This window comes from Jaculus jaculus, chromosome 1 (assembly GCF_020740685.1).
Source record: "Jaculus jaculus isolate mJacJac1 chromosome 1, mJacJac1.mat.Y.cur, whole genome shotgun sequence".
NCBI classification, from domain to species: domain Eukaryota; kingdom Metazoa; phylum Chordata; class Mammalia; order Rodentia; family Dipodidae; genus Jaculus; species Jaculus jaculus.
In genome coordinates this window covers 81,175,945-81,184,284 of record NC_059102.1, presented here as the reverse complement: position 1 = coordinate 81,184,284, position 8,340 = coordinate 81,175,945, and positions in this window count along the sequence as shown.

The window sequence follows — 8,340 nt, the reverse complement described above, 5'->3', positions numbered from 1 at the left end:
TGTTGGAGAGCTAAGTGGTGAGTCTATCCTTGAGTCTGAGGTGCTCCCTCTGGGCTGCCCCCTCCAACTTACCTTCAGCTTTATAGCCCTACTATACCAAACAGATCCTTTCCAGGCAGGACATGGTCAGTGCCATGCTTTGGTTAAGAAGTGCTGGTACAACAATCTACATGGACAGTCCCATTGACTGAGGTAAGTGAGGCTTTAGTAGTCGGTAAACCATTCCCTCAGAAAATGTTGCCAAGGAAAAATAATGATCACTCCAAAATAAAAAGAAAAGAATGTGTCTGGGTTCCTGGAGATTTTAAAGCTCACAGCATTTCATTCTCCTTCTGGAACATGAGGCAGACTCCCCTTACAGCCCCTGTGGCTGTGTGTGACATTGACTCCTAGTCATGAACTATATGCAGAAAAGGCTCTGCATGATTTTCTAGTATCTCTAGTCTCCTGAAACCAGACTTTTCACAGTGGGCTTCCATCAGCTACAAACTGCACAGAGAGCAAGTTGTTAGTGTAGTAAACACTCACAGTTAATAAGAAACCTTTCTTCATTGCGCTGAGCCAAGCAGACACCACAGAAAACACAATCTACATCTCCCTGACTGACATGTTGCTCAAACAAAGAAAAGGACCAGAATAAAATCATTTGTTTGGAAACAAATACATTGGGCTTGGCATTTCTATTTCATATTTGCAGACCTATGCTGTACACACCGACTTTATGAATAAAAAAAAAAGATCGATTAAAAAGTAATTACTTACAAATCTTTCTAAACACAAAATGGTGACAATCCCTTTGCTTCTGGACATTTCTGGGGCTGCCTGTAGCCACACTTGTAGATGGCGACAGAATGCACTCTAAAAGCAAGGAGGCTGCCTCCTCTGCCAGGGTTCAGATTTCCTATTGGTGGCTTCAAAGCTTCCTTTCTTTCCTCCCAGTGTATTTCTCAGTGTTGACACTGCGCTCCATGCACTGGCTCCTAGCCGTGGTTTACTTACAGGACAGGGGAAGGGACGTGGCTGCCGAGGCCCACCTCTCGCTCTCAGGTTAAGCCAGGGAAAGTACCTCTGGGTTTTCTGCTAAGGACCTGGGCTCCCATGGAGCTTTGCTACTTGCCTGAAGTGGGGCTGTCCTGTCGTGCGTGAAACTATGCTAGTCTCCCTCGCGCAGGAGCCTAGTTAGGTGGACAGACTGTCCCCGTGCATGTAAGACTAGAAAGGCTTAGTGTACGGCTTATGAATATCTCAGATTTGTGTGCCACGTGCCACTGGGGAACACTGAGATTTGGTAAACTAAATCATTTCTGTGCACCTTCTAAAGGTAGCAATTGCTAATCCTTACTCCTTCTTCTAGTTTGATGTTCATAGAGTAAGGCAGCTACAATAAAATTGAGTTGTAGTCATTATGTAAATACAGGAGATATTTAGGTAGCCACCATTGACATCCAAAACTAGAAATACTTCCTCCAAATCAATAAAAATGATAATCCAGGGGCTGGAGAGATGGTTTAGTGGTTAACACATTTGCCTGCAAAGCCAAAGGATCCGGGTTTGACTACCCAGGACCCATGTAAGCCAGATGCACAAGGGGCACACCCATCCAGAGTTCCTTGGCAGTGGCTGGAGGCCACTCACTCTCAACCCCCCACCGCTTCTTTCTCTTTCTCAAATAAATAAATAAAATATATTAAAATGATAATCTAATAAAAATGCCAAAGACTGTGAACAAGAAATTTTATGAATACAGAAACTAGAATATCTGTAATACATACAAAATGCTCAATTTAATTACTAATTGATATATTACAATAGATAGTTTCACTTGTAGCCATCACATTAGAATTGAAAGACTAGCAAGGCTTAACATGTGGGATAAAGTGAACTATAATTTATTGTGATTGGAAGCGAACATTGGTATAGCTAATATAAAGTAATAGTTATACTTTTCTAGTTTTATGGATTGAATTGTGTACACTCCAAAATAGATAAGTCATTCCTGCCCCCAATATCACAGACTGTATTTTCTTGGAAATAGGGTTCTTGCCGTCGCACTTAATTAGCATGATGTCAAAAGGGAATAAGAGTAATCATTCATCCAATAGGATTGTTGTCCTTGCAAGAAGTGACAAGGCAGAAAAATGTCCTATGAAGATGCAGGTGGAAGTTGGGGTTAGGCTGCTGCAACCCAGGAATGCCTGGGATTACTAGAAACAGAAGGCAAGAAAGGATCCTTCTCTAGAAGGTCTAATGGAAAAATGGTTCTGTCATTTTGTATATCTCTCCTCCAAAACTATGTGGCATGCCTCCCTCCCTTCCTTCTTTCCTTTCTCTCTCTCTCCCTCCCTCTCTCTTTCTTTTCTTCCTTCCTTCATTACTTCCCTCTCTTTATCTTTTTTCTTTCTCTCTCTCTCTTTCTTTCTCTCTCTCTCTCTCTCTTTCTCTCTTTCTTTCTTTCTTTCTTTCTTTCTTTCTTTCTTTCTTTCTTTCTTTCTTTCTTTCTTTCTTTCTTTCTTTCTTTCCCCCTTCCTTTCCATTCCCTTCTCTTCCTTCCTTCTTTAGTATGCATGGTGTTGGTGTATGTGTGTGCTGTGTGTATGTATACTGTACACATGTGTGTATGGATATACACAAGCCCCATGTGTGGAGGCCAGAGGAATACATAAGTTGTTCTTTTGGCTCTCCAGGCTTCTTTGAGATGAGTCCCTCACTGAATCTGGAGTGCTATTTTTGGTCCAACAATCTGACCCATGAGCCCCAGAAGCTCTCTTGTTCTTCTTCCCTCATTCCTAGGTTTATAGATGTGCGTGCACACACCTAGGCATTTTTGCATAGGTGCTAGGCCATCTCAGGTCCTCTTGGAACTTCACTCTTGTGCAGCAACCACTTTTACCCACTGAACCATTTCTTTAGCCCTGAGACCTACATTTCCTGTGCTTCAACCCAGCAGACAGTTTGAAATATTCTGTTGTAGTAGCCCCACAAAATTTAGGAGAACCAAAAACATGCATGGAGATGATCCATAGTTCTTACTGACGCTACTGAAATCCACCACAGAGAGACCAGTGAACCCGAAGTAGTCTAACGTCTCATTCATAGGTGATCAAGTTCATGTACAGAAAGATGAGGGAGGGTGTGTGGTAAGCAATAGGATTTTTGATTATCTGCCCCAGCTTTACCAAAAGACATTTGTTTTTATTTGATTTAATATTCCTCTAAATATAGAATTCTCTAACTAAAAATAAGATTGACAACAAGTAAACTAAGAAAATATTTTCCTCTGAAATGATGGCATTCTCAGTGAGAAACACTTTTAATCTTGTTCACAGCCAATCTCTTTCAGCTCTTTTGTTACTCTTCTGTCTATGAATAATGAAGTGATACTATTTGAGTGAAAACTTTTTCTTTTCCAGATTTCTTTTTTGCTAACTGACTCTAATATCTCAGAGATATGTGGGAAGTATATTAGCATGTCACATTTTAGGTAAATTTCAATTCTAACCAATTTTGAGAACACACCTAAGAAAAAAGGAAGGAAATGAAGAAAGAAAAGGCAAAAAGAAATAACACAAACCTTGAAAAATAAGGTGGAGGGAGGGCTAGTCAAAATCTAAGAGGATGCAAATAAATCATATGGAATCCTCTGGTTTTGGATAATGGAACACTCAGGATCCATAAATCGTTGTTAGAAAATTTTCAGTGCCAGGGATGGGATACTTCCAGTGAGTTGCTAGCCAGGGAGGTCCCTGATGCTCCCAAAACACTATAGGCCATTGCTGAGGCCCTTGGTTTCCTACCAGGAATAGATGGTAAGACCCTATTGCTGAAGACTCCACATACTTGGGCTGCAAGGTCACTGAGAAATCCTGCTGGAACTGAGCTGATAGCCTCCTCCATGTAGACCAACTGCCAGAAAGCTGGAATAAGCCATTGTACATGCAGTTCAATGGGAGAAAGAGATACCACCAGTGAAGATACTCAACAGTGGACACTGCAAGCCTTATAATTGGCCAGTGAGGCCAAATGAGCCAATGGGTGCAATAGTGGCACGTCTGTCATAGTGGAAACCAACTGCCCTCCAATTGGACTGGAGGCCCACTCCATGGGGGGGGGGGGAGAATACATTGCTGATACTGAAAACTTAAAACAGGGGTAGTCATGAGCCCTAGGGGCGTAACATCTGCTGATGTCTGGAAAAATGTATATACTATGCTTATCAAATTGCCCAGTAAGCACTTCTCTTAATATTTATACCCTTATATTAATGCTACTCTCACTTTGGATAGAGAATCTTCTCTTTTCAGATGGCAGTGACCTTGGGATGACTCAGAAGCTATCATGGTGCTGGAAAGAAATGACTGGAGTACTGAGTAACATCTCCATCACATCTTCCAAGGCTTAGGGTCTAATGCGGAAGAGGTGGCAGAAAGAATGTAAGGGCCAAAGGAAGGGTAGAACTCCTTACAATGTGCTCCCTCCAGACATAAAATGGCCTGGATATCCATGAACTCACAGTGCCTGACACTACCTACACAAGACTATCATAAGAGGAGGAAAAGATCATGACATCAAAATAAAAGAGAGACTGATTGAGATGGGGAGGTGATATGATGGAGAATTGGATTTCAAAGGGGAAGATAGGGGAAGGGAGGGTATTACCATGAGATATTTTCTATAATCATGGAAGATGTTAATAAAAATTGAGAAAAAAAAGAAATAGGGTTTCTCAGTAAATCTAGAGCTCACTAATTTGGCTAGGCTAGCTGGCCAATGAGCCCCAGGGATTCCCTTGTCTGTAATTAGAGGTGTGCACTACCATGCTTGACATTTTTATGTGGGTTCTGGGGATCCAAACAAACATGCCTATGCTTGCTAGCAAACATTTTACCCACTGAGCAATCTTTAAAGACCTCAAATTATTACATACATATGTATATTTTTTTTCCAGGGATGGTCTTTCTCTAGCTCAGGGTATAACCACGGGATATTTTTTATAATCATGGAAAATGTTAATAAAAATTGAGGAAAAAAAAGAAAAACAAAAAGCCAGAGAAGTGCTCAGTATGCTACATAGTATTTTATAACAGTATTCATCAGGGGGAGCAGTGAGGAGATGGCTCAGTTGTTAAGAGTGATTCCTGCACAATCATAAGGGCCTAGGGTGCCTGAGACCAACTGAGTTTTATTCTCCAGCACCCATGCAAACATTTAGAAATGGACATGCACATCTGTAACCCCAGTTTGGTCAGAGCAGAGACTGGAGAATCACTGGGTCTCATAAAAACAGCAATCTCCACAATCACTAGGAGATGACATCTCATGGAAGCTGCAGATGAGAGATGAAGGAGGAATACCCAAATGCCCAGGCATCTGCACACACTAGTGCAAATACCACATATGCTCCCACACATTCTGTAACACACACATGCATACACACATCATGACAGCCATTATTTTGCTGAATTTTGGTTTATGTAGTTGCCATTCTCACCATACTATTACAAGTTCTGTTAGGCTATACCCTTTTTGTTAATAGTCCTAGAAAAATACATAGCAAATAATAGGCAAATGAATGAAAGAACAGCCTTTAAAGTAATCCTGTAAGCCCTAATAAGAAAGAGATTGCCCTGTCATCGGAACTGGATCCACCCTCATGGTTAAAATGATAGCCATGTTCAGTGTGGTTTTGTTGCCATCTTACCTGTGCCTTTGAATTTTGTACACTGTGACAGAGGCTACAAGATATAAACCTTGAAGACTGGCAGTAACATTTTTAGACTACATTGAAAAATAAAACCTACAAAAAGTACATGAAACCAACTTGTCCTTGTAAGCCTCGGGAGGTAATTTGGGAGTATGGTGCCTTGATATGGGTGCCCAAGCCTGCTAGAGAAATGGCATTCTCTGGCAGTAGCAGAGGCTGTGCAGTTTGGCCAGAAAGGGTAAAAGAGGAGTAAGGTTTGTGCAGTGCCTCTTAATGTTAACTCATTTTTACATACTGACTTTATATATGGGGGTCTGGTTATATTTGGATAGCCCATGTATTGTCTCAAAAGGAATAAAATATTCTTGTTCTTAGATGTGGAGTTAGTGATAGATAACTTTCCAATACTGATGGGAACAAATGCCAGGCACAGCTCATGTATAGTATTTTATTTTCATTCTGTAAGGCCTAGTTCCTAAAATAAGTGCAAATGATTATGGTGTGATGGTGTGTTAATAAACAATTTGATAAGCTGTTGTCCATAACCAGGTACATAAAAATTCTTGTTTTGAATATACTACAGTTATCTATGGAAGGCAAAATGTTTAGCTCAAGATATAGAAATAATATTTAAAGCCTTTTTAGTTCATACTGACAGTATATGTGTGTTAAAAGGTCATGCATATGGTTAACATAGAGTTGTTTCATTGAGCAGTAGTAAAATTAGTACAACTACAAATGGGCTAGGAAAATCTCTAAGAAACTCAGAGCTCCCAGGTGGGCATCTGAAATTGTCACTAAGGCTGGGATAAGACATTCACAGTCTCCAGTACTTCAGTTTTATGTATTTTGAGATTCTCTGGGCATCTAGCGTAAATCTTTGAAGGGTCCCTTGTGCCCAGGATTACCAACTCCTGTGAAGAGATGCCTGAGGGGCACCATTCAGTTACCAGTCAGTTAGGCTCTGCACTTCAAAGCCAGCTGAAACTCAGCTGGGAACAGCATCCATGCTCAAAAAATACAGCTTTTGAGATAGTTCCAGATGTCATTCAGTATAACCTCACATATACTTTCCCCAGAATATTACGACAAGAGCACATTTATTGAGAGATGTAGTTCATGTCATAAACAGTAAACAACATCATATATCAGATGCTGTTTTATTTTCTTTGGGGAAAAATGTTATGGGTAGAATTCAGAAAAATAGGCTAAAATTGTCGTTTAAAATTTATGGACTGCTAACTTTTCCCCCCTCCAACTTCCTCCCAAAGATCTTGGCTTCTTTTCTGCCTTCTCTCTCCTTCTCTTCACTTTCACCTTCTTCCTTCTCCTTCCTATTCTTAATTTGAAGACTTATTATGTAGCTTAAGCTGAGCTCAAACTTGTGATTCATTGCTTCACCCTCCTGGGTGCAGGCATTAGAGGTATAGGTCACTAGGCCTGTGTTCATTAAAGATGGAAGTTTGGTGATAAAATAGAATAAATGTCACATAGGGGTGGAGAGATGGCTTAGCAGTTAAGGTTCTTGCCTGCAAAGGCAAAGGACCCAAGTTCAATTCCCCAGGACCAACATAAGCCAGATGTACAAGGTGGCACATGCATCTGGAGTTCATTTGCAGTGGCTGGATGCCCTGGCATGCCCATTCTCTCCCTCCCTCTCTCCCTCCCTCTCTCTCTCTCTCTCTCTCTCTCTCTCTCTCTCTCTCTCTTTTGCAAATAAACATGTAATATATAACAAAAGCAATGTCATGTAAAATTTGAGGGTCAATGCTAAAAAATAAATAGTATATGCATATTTTAATTTAAATAAATTCTCTTTTAAAGAAAAGAAAATGCCAAGTGTGTCTTATAGATTCCTATAGTATAGCTCCACCTTGAAAGTGTGTGATTAGCACACTCTTACTGTTCCCATATATAATAAATAATAACAGGTTATGAAATAGAATTTTCCTTCCACCCTGAATTCTACCTGAACTTCTGATATGGACAAACTACATGTTCAGATCTGTTTAATTTTGCTATAGCACAATATTCAAGAGTCAAAAATCTTTGTAGAAGAAAATTTACTTTGACTTATGATTCTGATGCTTGCAAGTCTAAGGGCATAATAGAGGGTCCAACTCCACATCTGGTCAGGTCCTATGGTTGCAGAGTAACAGGGCAGAGGGCCCTTCATAGCCAGAAAGGGCAAGCAAGGCCTTTCCCTCTTCTTGTAAGCCATTCGTAGCATTCTAACCTTTACAATCATCTCAATTCTGATTATTTCCCTAAGGCTCCACCTCCAAACAATATTCACATATAGCTCCTGGGGAGCAACTTTCTAATACATAAATTCTGAAAGGCAAAAATACACAAACCATCATGATAATTTGTCTGTGGTTATGCAAAAAGAGCTGGCTGTACTGAGAACTTATGTACAAGGAAACAGCTGGTCCAATCACTGCTATCCACCAGTAGAAATCAGAAAGATTTTCTTGAAGAAATGTTTAGGAATTTTCTCTTGCCTTTTTAGGTCTTGGGAGGGAATTTTGAAATGAGTGCTCAAGCTCACTGGAGAAATGGTAACTGGCTGAAATAGCCGTTGATGAAGAGAGGGGTCATTTGTACACTGACCTGTCTATCCTCATTTGATGTGGTAA